Below are 13,395 nucleotides of genomic sequence, written 5' to 3' on the forward strand. Positions count from 1 at the left end.
TAGCGAATTGATTGTGATATATAAACACCATATGCAGAAAATATTTTCCCAAACGTCAACTAAAAATCTAATATAAAAAAACAAAAACTTTGAATAAGACTTTTGAACCTGGTTATTTTCCCTCTATCAGTCATCAAATTTTGAATCTAGTGTAAAAGACGACTCTAAACACTCTGATCAACATTGATATCTTTTAGAAATATGAGTTAGACTTAAAATGTTACCTTACCATTTTACTCATGCCTATTTAGTGCCCCGCAAGTCTTTATTCCAAATAATTGTCTCTTTCTTTTATAGTTGTACCCATAAGGAGAAAAAAAACCTTTGAAAATAATCTTCACAGCCAATCAGACTACGTCTTTTCAATTAATGAACCTGGGTCAAAGTCGTTATAACCAATCAGAGGTCGTCAAATTAATAAATGATCTAGGATCAAAGGTACCAACTTGTTATGAATTTGGACTTTTTTACGGCTTGTTTTTAAGCAGTATATCAAAGAATAAAAAACCGCAAATGTCACCACCTAGTATATATAAGTTCTTCATTTCTATGATTACATTAAATTTGAAAGAGCACATTGAAATAGTAGAAACAAAATGGTAAGTTAAATTATTTTTATCTCAACCTTTTTTTACCAGAAAATGTGTTTTTCCATAACTTTGCCTTACACAATTGTGTATAAACATCAAAAGTAGGAAGCGTGTTGGTTTCCTCTATTACTAGGCGCTCCAGACAGGCCTTTGGAAATTCTCGGATTTAATTCAAATTGTATGTCTTTTGACACTCCGATAGGGTAGCATAAAATCATTTAGTTTTTCCCGACTTTGCAAGATTCTTGCATTTTCCGAGAGGGTTGGCTGCAGTGTCTAGAGTGAATTTCAAACGTCAGATCTGTTTGGAGTTTGCAGAGTAATCAAGGGAATCAAGCTTATAGCGGTAATAAAAAAAATGCAATCCAGGGACAAAGACCAGACAGGGAAAACAAACATACACAACATAGAACACAAAGTAACTAAAATCATACATACAAAGTAACAAAGGCAAATGAGCAACGCGGACTCCACTAAAAACTGGGAGCATGGACCAGGTGCACCGGTAGGGTAAGCGTCCTCCGCTTTTCTAGAAACACCCGCCGAGGTGCTAATGCAGAAGTAGAAATAAATGAATCGTTCAATGTTCACTACTAGTAATTTAAATATAGTTTTGTGCTTATGCTAAATAATGGGAAGAGTCTTTTATTATAGTCCGTTTAATACTTTTATTTCCAAATTGATTACCTGAGCAAGTGCGAATTCAAAATTGCATACATTCAATTTTACTCGTAAAAAAATAATTAAAAAAAAATAATTATTATGAATACTTTATCGAATGAGTTATAAACATTTTCAATGTTTCAATCACTACAATGTTCCCTAGCAGGAATGTTTTCATCCAATTAAGTCCAGGTAAAAGCACGGCAATGGGTAGCACATGAAATTTGTTTGTTTGTTTTTTTTTTAAATTTCATCTTTTTAATAGCACAAATGCATCCTTTCTCAAAGTTGGATTTTAATTTTTATTAACTGCAACCGTTAAAAAGATATTTTTGTTCGCATAATTAGAGTTATTTAATCACCTTTTTAAATTAAATTAACTTCTCTATCCCCGAAAAAAAAATTGGGCAGGTGGTTAAATATTTACGCATAAGCATTCATTCTTCTTGTTAAATCATTAAACACAGCACAAAAATATATATAAATAATTGTGCTTAATTAACATTTTTAGACAAGCAAGTTTATCAGGTGACAAAGAAAATGTATAACATATACTTTAATCAATATTTTGATGTTTTAACAGTGCTTATCATCCTTGATCATTACTTTAAAGGATTTCGTTTGAAATGGGCAGTAAAACAAAAAAAAAAAAAAAACCAAAAAAAAAAAAAAAAAAAAAACCAAACAAACAATCAAGAAAAAATAAACAATACAAAACAAAACAAAAAGACAATAGAATTATGGCAGAAAATTGACGATCACCTTTTTCTCCACTTCTCATAGGGTAAGTGTCTCAGACACGTCTGATGAAAATATGTTTATTGAAAATATGTTTAATAATACTGTTTATATAGGACGTAGCTGTTTCCCATATGGACCGGTATTTATATTGCAGATAAGAGTCTTAGTCAATGTATTGGTTCTCCATGCTGTTGTAAATGCCTCACCACAAACGTGTGTAATTAATCCAGATGAGCTTAAATGGTCCAATGATAAGATATGTAATCAAACAATGGAATATCCACAGTATGTAGATGGTTTAAATATGTTTTCATTCTTTCTTAAAATATTTTAATAACATTTTAAACATCCACACCAAAACCAAAGTACAATGTAATGCACTTTAACCAAAAAGAACGCAATAGTCTTTTGTTCATACTCCCGACCTTGACGTCGTTTTTTTTCAAAAAGATTTAAAACAAAGGGTAGTAACTTTATCCATTTTTGCTATCCGGTAGACTGGTTTACTGGCAGGTTGGAGCAATGCACAGCAGTCGAATTCAAATATTAAATTTCAGAGCCGCGGTAAATACTTGAATACTTTTAAATAACTTATTACAACCATTTAGGTACTTAACGAAGTAAAAATAGTCTAAATCAAAAAAAATGTTTACTATGTTCCCTTTCGCCAATGAGACCGTTAACCAAGTTGTCGTGTATTGGTGGGTTATGACCTTTGAAAAACGTGATTCAACGGCATGCATTTCTTAAATATGAAAAACGGACTATTGCACAGGAAAGACCAAACAAATGTATAGACACTCAAAACAGAATTCCTGAAATAACTTAAATACTACCTAAAAGTAAAGGAGCAAAACAGACATTTTTAAAAACTTGGAGCACTGAGCTGGTGCAGTGGAAGTTTTGTGCTTTTCTAGGATCACCGGTCAAAACAAGTTTTTTTTTTTACATGTAAAATATATCATATCTTATATGATAATGAACTTGATAAACTTCATTTAAATACAAACAGAAAAATGAAATTTAAGTTCTGAAAAAAGTTATCAAGCAAAAAAAAAATAATAGTCAATATACCAAGGTAGTTCCTTTACAGTGATACTATTGAAAAGGCATTAATGGCTGATGCAGAAAAGTTGGCATTCGTGGAAAATGCGGCAGAGTTTTATAAACCACTACCTTACCAGAATGTAGAGTAAGTTTTTGCTAGAGGACTGTGATGTTCTTTTATCATGTTCAGGATTTTGAAAATATATAGTCCACTACTTTTGTACATAATCTTTTGAGAAACATACACATGGGTTTGACTGGGTACTGCAACACCTTACGGGTGCAATGGAAATATCAAAAGTAAGGGACACCGCTGCTGGTGGATTTTGTCCATGACGGATCATCAACCCAGTAATATAATTCATGGTTTTAACTAGAAGAATGCATGCAAAACTGGCTCGGACGTCGCCCAATATAAAAAGGTCCGAACCTGACAACAGACCAGACACCCTGTTGTCCTGCAAGACTGTGGTGTCCCCAGGTGCGAATCTTAGCACATTCACATCTGGTATGGATGGTGCCCCGTCAATTCCTACTGAAAGTTCCCAATCACACGTTTAGTCTGCAGACCATAAAATCCAGCACAAAAGTTCCGACTATATCAAAGCAATCAAACCATGTTCCGTCACTGTAAATGATATATTTGACGTCAAAGACGAACCACATTGTACTGTATCAAAATGTGGTATTAAGAATTGCAAAACATGCAACATTCTAAAAATCGACTATTTCTACACTAGTACCCTTACGAACAAAACTTTTCACACAAGAAGTCACGATGACTTAAGTTGCAAATCGACTACCTTGATATATGGATTAGAATGCAACTTATGCGGTTTCGTGTACGTCGGTATATTTGGAAGATGATTTACAATTATATTTTTACAAAGTTTGAGGAATCTCTACTAAAAACTAGTTTGTACTATTTGTATCTAGGTGTGCCATCTTTTTGACTGAGTATGGGGAATATAAGTATACTGTGTTGAAAAATCATATGTATTAATGCTATTATATTCTGATAATCTTGAATTGAGAGTCTCCAAAACCCTTTGAATTTTTCAAGATCCACATTGAACTAATGCGACTACGGGAGTAACAGGTGTTGTGGTAAGACTGGATACACTCTTTGACAGCTGTGAGTATAGAAGTTAAAAGTTTTGAAAGAGGTTTGGTGGTACATTTTGCAGATCCAGCTATGTAACGTTGTTTGGAGTCTAGGGATCCAGTACATATAGGTAAATCGTTATCATGAACTCGTGGATCCTTATGGTGTATCCATCTGCATCATAAAAACTGATTTATTCAACGGGTCATAGTTATTCTTTCCTCGTTTGTCTACCCCGGACTTGACTTTTTATGAACAAGTCGGCGGGTGTTTCTAGAATAGCAGAGGACGCTGACCCTACCTGTGCACCTGGGCCATGCTCCCAGTTTTTAGTGGAGTTCGAGTTTACTTTTGTTACTTTGTATGTATATCTAGTTACTTTATGTTCTATGTTGTGTATGTCTGTTTTCCATATCTGGTCTTTGTCCCTGGATTGCATTCTTTTGATTACCGCTATAACCTTGGTTCCCTTGATTACTCTTTCACAATCATCAATGCAGAGAGACCAAAACAGGATAGCACCGATTTATTGTTATCCACTCTCTCTTCTTTAGAGAGTTTAGTGGCAATACAGGTCTTATCACTGCTATTATTTTCTACGTCTACCTTTAATAATAAACATTTGATCAAATACGTTTTGCAGACAAAAACAAAGTTATTTTGGGCTTTGTCTGTAGATAATGTGTTTGTTATATCGGGTCTTCGAAAACTGATGTAGCGTTGGCACTCATTGATCTACTTAAACCTTTAATTCGTTTCAAAATTATAGACCTCACGGCATTTATCCACTCTGACAGAGAATCAATGTCTTGTTCTCATTTTATCCATTTTCTTGTGTAGTCTTCCACGGCATCAATAAGAACTTTAAAGTTATAATTCTAATTTATGGAGCGTGGTTCTTGGTATTAGGGACCTTTAGGAAGGATCTTACGTAGAAATTCGTTTCCGATGATGATTAAATCTCCCGAAATGATGTGACCGGAAGGGCCATTTCTTCTTGAATTTGACGCACCTTCCAAACAAACGAAAGTACTTTTTGACACTGGTAACTTTGAATTACATCATGTTTATTGTATATACTTTTTTTGATTTTCGCTTATTTATCATTCATATGTTCTGTACTGTTTTGAAAGGAATTATCTAAAAAGGGTAATCAAGGGAACCAAGGTTATAGCTACAATCAAAAGAATGTTATCCAGGGACAAAGACCAGGCATGGAAAACAGACATAGACAACAAAGAACATAAAGTAAATTAAATCGTACATACAAAGTAACAAAAGCTAATGAACAACTCGGACTCCACGAAGAACTGGGAGTATGGACCGGTAGGTAAGCGTCCTCTGCTTTTCTAGAAGCATCGACTCTTGGTTATACCGATTTTGACTGGCGACAGTTTGCGCTGAAATATAACGGAAATAATGAACAGTAATGCCTTGAAAGGTTTAGCATGTTATAAAACATAGTTTAACTTATCTGTGAAATGGCTGTACCATCTCAGACCATTGAGTTGATTTTCCAACTTTTCCGGTATAAGCCTTGATATTGTCATTTGTTATGCTGACGTTCCTACTAGTCCATTCCTTTTAATTATATCCTAGTTTTAATCCGTTCGGTAACTTTGTTAATACTCTTCATATGAGTATACTACGTAGAACTAATTTGGAAATTATGGACATACATGGCCGTTACCAAAAATAGACTGGAAGGTCGGGAACAACGGGTTTTTGCAACTTTCTTGAAAAAGCATTGCGTTAAGACAAATTCTGACCTAATAAAAGTGATAAAGAAGACGACGTAATCCAATGTTGGTTTTATTATTCTGTTTTGAAATCTTTCTAAAATGTTTGAAACTGTACAACTGTTTCTTATACCACTTTGTAAACTTTGTCTAAGGGTATTGTTTACGAAACTGTTGTGAGGAATTTTAATCCGTTGACAAACGCAGCTTCATTTACTACAAAAAAAAAACAGTACTGGTCAAACGGTAGAAAATGTTCAAAAACAGGTTGGTTAAGACAAAAGTTACTTCAGTTAAGGTATTCATCATGATGAAATCTAAACATAAAGATATTTTCGTAAAAGACCTCTCGACCTTTGTTGTAGTTATTGTCCTTTTCAGCGTTTACTTTTGCTTTTTTCATACGTTCATTGTTAAAGATCAATCTCCTATGTTTTAAAACTTTATAAGAATCTTGACCTCAATGATCCAACTGTGGTGTGTGTCAAATGCCTTGCACGTAGAGGGAATGATATAAGTAAACGATGAACTTCCTGTTCTAAATGATACGACTACGAAATATCAATTCTCAAGGTGAGCGAGTCAGATTCTTTAGAGCCTTTTATCGTAAAATAACCTTTATTTGAAATAATTACAGAGAGTGCGATGCCTTCTTGGGAACTGAACAGCAATATGTAAAAAAAAAGATTGAGTGTGGAAGTATTTGTCCTGGTAAAATTGTTAATCTCACCACTGTGTGGTACGATGTGGTGCCAGGCGATCGAGTCATGTGCATAGTTATCCGTCCTTGGCAACAGGTTGTTTATTACACCAAGTGCGAGTAGGTATTACGTTTCAACCGTTAAGGGCAATTTGGTATAGATACTAGTTAGTTTTAAAAAAAAAAGTAAACGTAATTTGCCTTAAAATCTCCTGAACTACCTTTTCCCTTCACTTTGTCACTAGTTTTAATAAGGGAAACAATACCTTTTATTGCCTATATAAGCAAATGAATGAAAACAGAGAATTTCCATACCAATATTTTACCCAAAGGAGGCAAACTAATTTTTCTTTACCTCTTTTTTTTGGACAAATCAGAACTCCTTTAAAATGTCAGAATTTTAGTTACATATTGTGTCAACGATATGAAGTTTCCTATGATTTCTCTGTGAGGGTTTGAGAAGAGCATCAACTTCACAAGGATCAAATAAAAAGCCAGTTATAGAAAATGGACGTGATTGAAGGAAAACAATATTCCTTTCTTAAATGTTTTGCAACTGAAATTCTATTGAATTTACATTTGCATGCATTTTGATGCATCAGATTTTCATAATTACATTTTCAATTTGAAAACTGAATACAGTAAAATCAAAACAAACCAAACCTTAAATAAAAGGAACACTTTTTGATAATACAGTACGTCTAAAGACCTTTCACATAATAAAAGATCGAAGACAAAATTGAATTTGTTTTTCGTTTGCTATTTTTGTTTTTAGAGTAGAAACTCCCCTCGTACCAAGAATGAGCGAATCGTTCCGATGTCTTCAAGAGAGTCCACTGAAAAGACGCATTGCTGTATACTGTCCAAACATTTTCCCTCAGTGCCGCTTCATGAATATTGAGCTCCCACAACATTGTGCTGCCAGTCAACTTAAATGTAAAAAGAAGCCAGAAACCAAGAAGCTCTTAATTGATTCACTTTTTTCAAACTGGGGTTCCAATTTTTTTTAATCTTTAGACTTTGTTTACTAAAATAATTAAGAATATGTATGAAAATTTCTTCAAAATATTTGTTTTAATGCAACTGATGACAAATTAAAAACAAGTCAAAATCAAAAAACAACACTCGAATATCGGCAAAAAAATCCCAAAACATGTCCAAAACGTGAACAATTGGTTCAGAAACGATATGCATACACAATGTATTGAAACGAAATAAAAAAAGATTAAACATAAGAAAGCTTAATTCATTCATTCATTCATGTCTGTATTTCTTCTTAGAGAGATATAATGACAATTCGTTAAACATTTAAATACAAACTAAAGATGCAATGTAATCATAAAGTCAACATATAAAAAATTCATTAAAGAGTACACGGATTAAGTAATGCATACATATAAGATATATAAACGTATAGAAAGGTATGAAAAATTCCCAACGATGTTAGAACTGTTAAATTTGCGATGCAAATTTTTGATCGTTCCCTGCGCGGGACTCGACTCGTACCGCTGTGACATATATGCCAACACCGCCTGCACAAAGTCAATATATTTATATGAGGAGATTATACAATGATTAAATGTTTAATGTCATATATTTTTTAATTTCCTCATATATTTTGAATTCAAAATTTATGAATTGATCCTTATAAAATTGTAAGTAGCGACTTCGATTGACGTCAATGGGTTTCCTAAAAGTACTTCAAATGCTGGACATCCTCGAGCTCGTAAAGCTAGGTAAATAGATAAAAAAAAATAATTTCGATTATTAAATCCCAAAACAGGTTTTGTAGTACTAAAGTTGATTCACAGTTACAACATTCGTGCACGTATACGACAGAAAAAAAATCGGTTGCAGAGTTTATACGAACCTGGTGTGTTGTTTTGGGAGTCAGTAAGGAGTTTAGTCACAATGTAATACGCCCCAAAGGGAGAGTTTATGGTTGTATTATCAACTTGGTACTGTATACTTATGGCAGGAAAAAGCATCAATATCCGGTTTGTACCTTCATATTCAGGAGCCGAAAAACAGCATATTGGCAGCTTCAGTTATGCGATTGATAGCCAAATCAGTCTTGGTTTTGATAATTAAATACAAATCGAATCATTTCTTTTCCAAGATAGGGTTGGTCATATGATTGGGATATGAGAACATGCCCAAATTTCAATTTGAATATCCGATGACAATTATTAACTTTTCATCCAGATGTTGATCGTCTCTGGGTTTTTGGGTCAGCATATGTGTGTGTGCATGTGGAATAGATACGAGAAAACGTTGTACAAGTGCATGAGCCATTCGAAGCTATATCTTAAACGTTTTTAAAGGAAAAATGACTAAATTCAGTCATTAAATTATTTTTTTACCCTACTATGATATGCCAAAACTGGACATGGATAATCAAACCGTTGTCAAATGTGAAATCGTTTCGCTAAGTGCAGAAATGCAGTCGCTCGATTTTAATATGTAGGTTCAGGCATCGAAACCAGCAGGGAAACCCGGACTAAGAATCAAGTAGAACTCAAAATTAAACGACAGCCTAATATCATTATATCGATCCGGGTATTACGACTGTGACATCTTCAAGTAGTCCATGTATCCAGTTATTATTGCCAATGATTAATTCAGAAACCGCCTCAGTAAAAGCAGGTAACTCCGGACGTTCTTACATTTTTTATGTTTATAAATGCAATACTCAGACGACAGCATCAACTTTTATGGGGACTGATTTCGCAACCGAGTAAGAGGCTAGACCGTAGGAAAATGACGAAAAGTCTGGTTCAGCAAATCAAGTGTTATGTTGCATAAAAAGTGATTGTCGTATACTGTCGTTTCTACTGACGCTGGGACAAGACGTTCACTTATCTTGCGCACTTTTCCGGCAGTTCTAACGTCAGTCGACACAGAAATTTTATAATGCTGCCAACATTGCACGTCCGACATGAAGTTTATTTGTCAGCACACAACTCGTGTTTCTATTGACTCTCTATCCAACCAAAACGTAGAACATAGTACTGGTTAGGTCATAAAAAAAAATAACTAGTTAATGTTCCAACTTGTGCACAGTAGTCGTTGTAAACAGTTGAAAAGGTTCTAGAGCAAGATTGGATAGAACAAAAAATAAATAAATAAATAAATAAATAAAATAAAATAAAATAAAAATAAATAAATACAAAATTAAAACAACTATTTGCTGATGAATCAAGTCTATATGGAGTCAGTCCGTGTTGTGTGTCCAGCTAATGGTAAGCGCACTCGAAATTGAAGGGATGTTTTCTAGTCGCGCCAGGTGAACTTGAAGAGGTGAATATTAAAATATGAAACGTCATATGAGCAATTTAGGATGTCATAAGGCCAGGAAATAGAGGAAAACAGTCAAACTAAAACATTACTGATCTCTCGGTACAAAATCTGTCAGACCGATACTCGAAATATTGCCCTTCTTCTGAATATAAATCAGACTCAATACGAAATGTTCCGCCCGCTAATTTCGAACCCTGCATATTGGGTCCATGATAGTTGCCATATGGTTACATGCAATTCTTTCTAGTATACCCTTATCGAACAACAATTATCATAATTAGTTTGTATATCAATTCAAAACCTCCAGAGGAATTTTTGTTGCAAAAATGATGCCCCATTTTTGTCGTTTTTTAATTGTATTTTAATATTTTGGTAATTTTGACTCATTGTCATATATTGTGGAATCCAAAGGGTCAATTTATTGTTTATGCCAAAAAAGTTAATTCTACATTGAAAATATCTTGTAATATGCAGTCATATATTGATTGATAATTACTAATTACTATCAAGAAACGCCTATGATCCGTAGAATCTGTACTAATAAGGAAGATATCGATTTGATTTCCTTGAGCCGCAACTCCTCTGAAACCATACGAGGTCAAATATATTTGTGATATAAGGTATAAATGTAGTGTTGTGTACATCCTAAATTTGTCTAGCTTTAAAACAATCTTTTTTCTACGGAAAACGGGAATTGTTGGGAAAATATCTCAATTCGGAAACCGTCATTGGTCCGTGTGTTATATCAGCTTTCGCGCATGTTCAATCGACGTACTGTCCGGATCATGTGTACATGTGTTACACGAGTATTGTGCGTTCATTAGTTTGCTAAATTAAACAACATCCATAATTTTTCTGAGGTGTTTAACTTCCAGACATTGAAAAGCGTAGAACGTGTCGAAATAAACCTTCCTCTTTATGTGTAAACATATGCGCCCAAAGTCTGGACCCCTCCCCCTTTTATTTGTAAACTGGCATGATTGGTAAACCCCCTACCCATTGTTATGAATAAAATATTGAATTATTCAAAATTTAAGAATTTATTATGCACCTTTTAACTGGGTGGAGCAGAACTTTAAGACATTTTATGGGTATTCAACCCAGCTCCCCTTCCCTTCCCTACCCATCCCCAAAAACACAAAACAAAACAAAACAAAAGCGAAACAAAACAAGTGACTGGATCATCAATCACAAACAAACAGGAACTGACATTTTCACACATTAAGAATAACTCAAACGTGTAGTACGAAGTCTGAAAAGCTTATAGTATACATGTAGTTGTCTTTCTTACATTACATTGTATGATAAAAAGTTCTGTTGGAGCAAACTGAATAGTTCGGATAAAGTGTGAATGAAGCCTAAACTATTTATTATGCATAAAAATTCAATTGAGTGTTTGTCTGTCTGTCCGTTCGTCTCCGGGCGTTTTCCATTTGATAAACAAAACTGTGTACAGTTGTTAAGCACAAAAAATATTTGCAAGTTAGATTTTGAGCTAGATAAAAAAAAAATGTTTTTCGAGTTAGAGGACACTACTTTGATAACCTACTTGAAAGCATTATTGGGCGTATTTCTTTGGTAACTGACAGGAAATTTCGCAGAACAATAGGACAAAATGCTAGAAAGTCCCCTTTCGACTTTTCCCGCCTATTCAACCATTAACAAATTACAAGCGAACAGGTCCCCCCCCCAAAAAAAAAAAAACAAAAAAAAAAAAAAAAAAACGTTAACACCCTCAAACCAGACCCCCAATAACGTCCACAGTGCACATAAGCAGAATTCTTGATAAAATTAAAATCATGGTTACTCTGTTGTTGCCCAGTGGCCCTGGAGTGAATACTTTGGCGAAGCCTCAGGATAACCAGCTAATAGCACTAGGGTTACAGGTAGAGACTGCTAATCTTGAATTAATCGATCGCTGCAAAAAATACGTCATTGACGCAACGCATGTCTGGAGCAGTCATATTGTTTATTGCAAGTGTATTTTAATGGAGTTTTTTCCCCTCAACGTGCCATATCAACTTTAAACCTCTTCTCTTTTCGTTTGTCGGTGTCGTCATCGTTGTCGTAAAACATCAGCTCCTCCCATACCCCTGGGTCAAATTAAAACTGGGGCCACAGCTTCTTAGTCCTAGATTAAACCAAAGTGTATTGGCATGAGGATAAAAATCGAAAAGAGTCAAAAGAAAACCAAGTCCCCACGAAAGGTTAAACGGTCAACTCCTCTTAAACCACTACTTTAAAAGCAATTTGAACAAAACTGTACACCATTGATGCATTTTAGATGATCGTAGATCTGTATCCTTTACTCATTTTGTTTGGATTCGTCAAATTAGTACTGTGTCCACACTTTGCTTAATCGACCGCGATTTCACGGGCATCCTCTAGTATCATAAATATTAACTATATCCAACAATTTGGACTAAGAATGAAACATCGTATTATAGTTTAAGCCCAATGCTGGTATACTGCAATCGTGTTTCAAGGAGTTACGTCCTATCAGCAGCATTAGAGCCATAACTTAGGAAGTTTACTATTAAAATAAGGTTGTATACATTAATCATATCAAACCAAGATATCAAAATAGATAGCCAAAACCAGCGCAGATAAGTTACATAAAAAATGGAAGGACAAACATCATTGTAGTCCCATGTTTGCAGCTTCAGTATTTAAGTGTTTTCGATTTTTTTTTTGTAATTCTGTACTACGGCAAATGTCAGTAAATAATATATGATATATACTAGTTGTGGTTAAACGAGTCTGAAACAGAGTGATATACATCAAACGTTTTTTTTCATTTGATTAGACATGGTTTTCGTCATAAAGTGTTTGATTACAAACTGTATATAGCAACATTTGATTAAATTTTTCAGAGGCTTGAAGGTAATTAAGCACAGTAAAGAACGATGCATATATAAGTCGGTCAAAGATATTTTTGAATATTACCCTACCCTGAAAAGATGTTTATTTTATCGTTAATGTGTGAATTAAAACGTATAATATATTTTATATTATAAAATCTGAACTTAGTAAACATTGGATTTTTCTAAGATTTGTTTGTAATCAACTATCTAATGGTTATGGTGTACAAACTAGCGTGTAAAGAGTTGTATATGTTAAATTAAAATACCCGACATAAATAGGTCAATGTTTATTCTACAATAATAAAAAGGCGAAAGAAAATTGTTTCTGAAATTTCCTAAGGGGGGAGGGCACCAACCGTGTATGTGTTATATGACTATGAATTAATAATATCATTTTCTCAATTCTGAAGAATTGCAAGATGTCAAATTTATTTCATATTCGGTACTTTTAAGTGTAGAATATAACTAAGATACGGAGCATTCTTTTCTGAAGAGATAAAATATGTAAGACCTTTACCCAGGTACGGCATAACGAAACATTTAAGAGCTACTGCACAGGAAAGTAATACGCCATTTTTTGCAACGTGACTTGCAAAATGGAAACACCATATACCTTCTCCGGTCCAATATGGTATGCAATACATCG

Source organism: Perna viridis, chromosome 6 (genome assembly GCF_037379345.1).
Source record: "Perna viridis isolate PV_CMFRI_1.1 ecotype Kerala chromosome 6, ASM3737934v1, whole genome shotgun sequence".
NCBI lineage: Eukaryota > Metazoa > Mollusca > Bivalvia > Mytilida > Mytilidae > Perna > Perna viridis.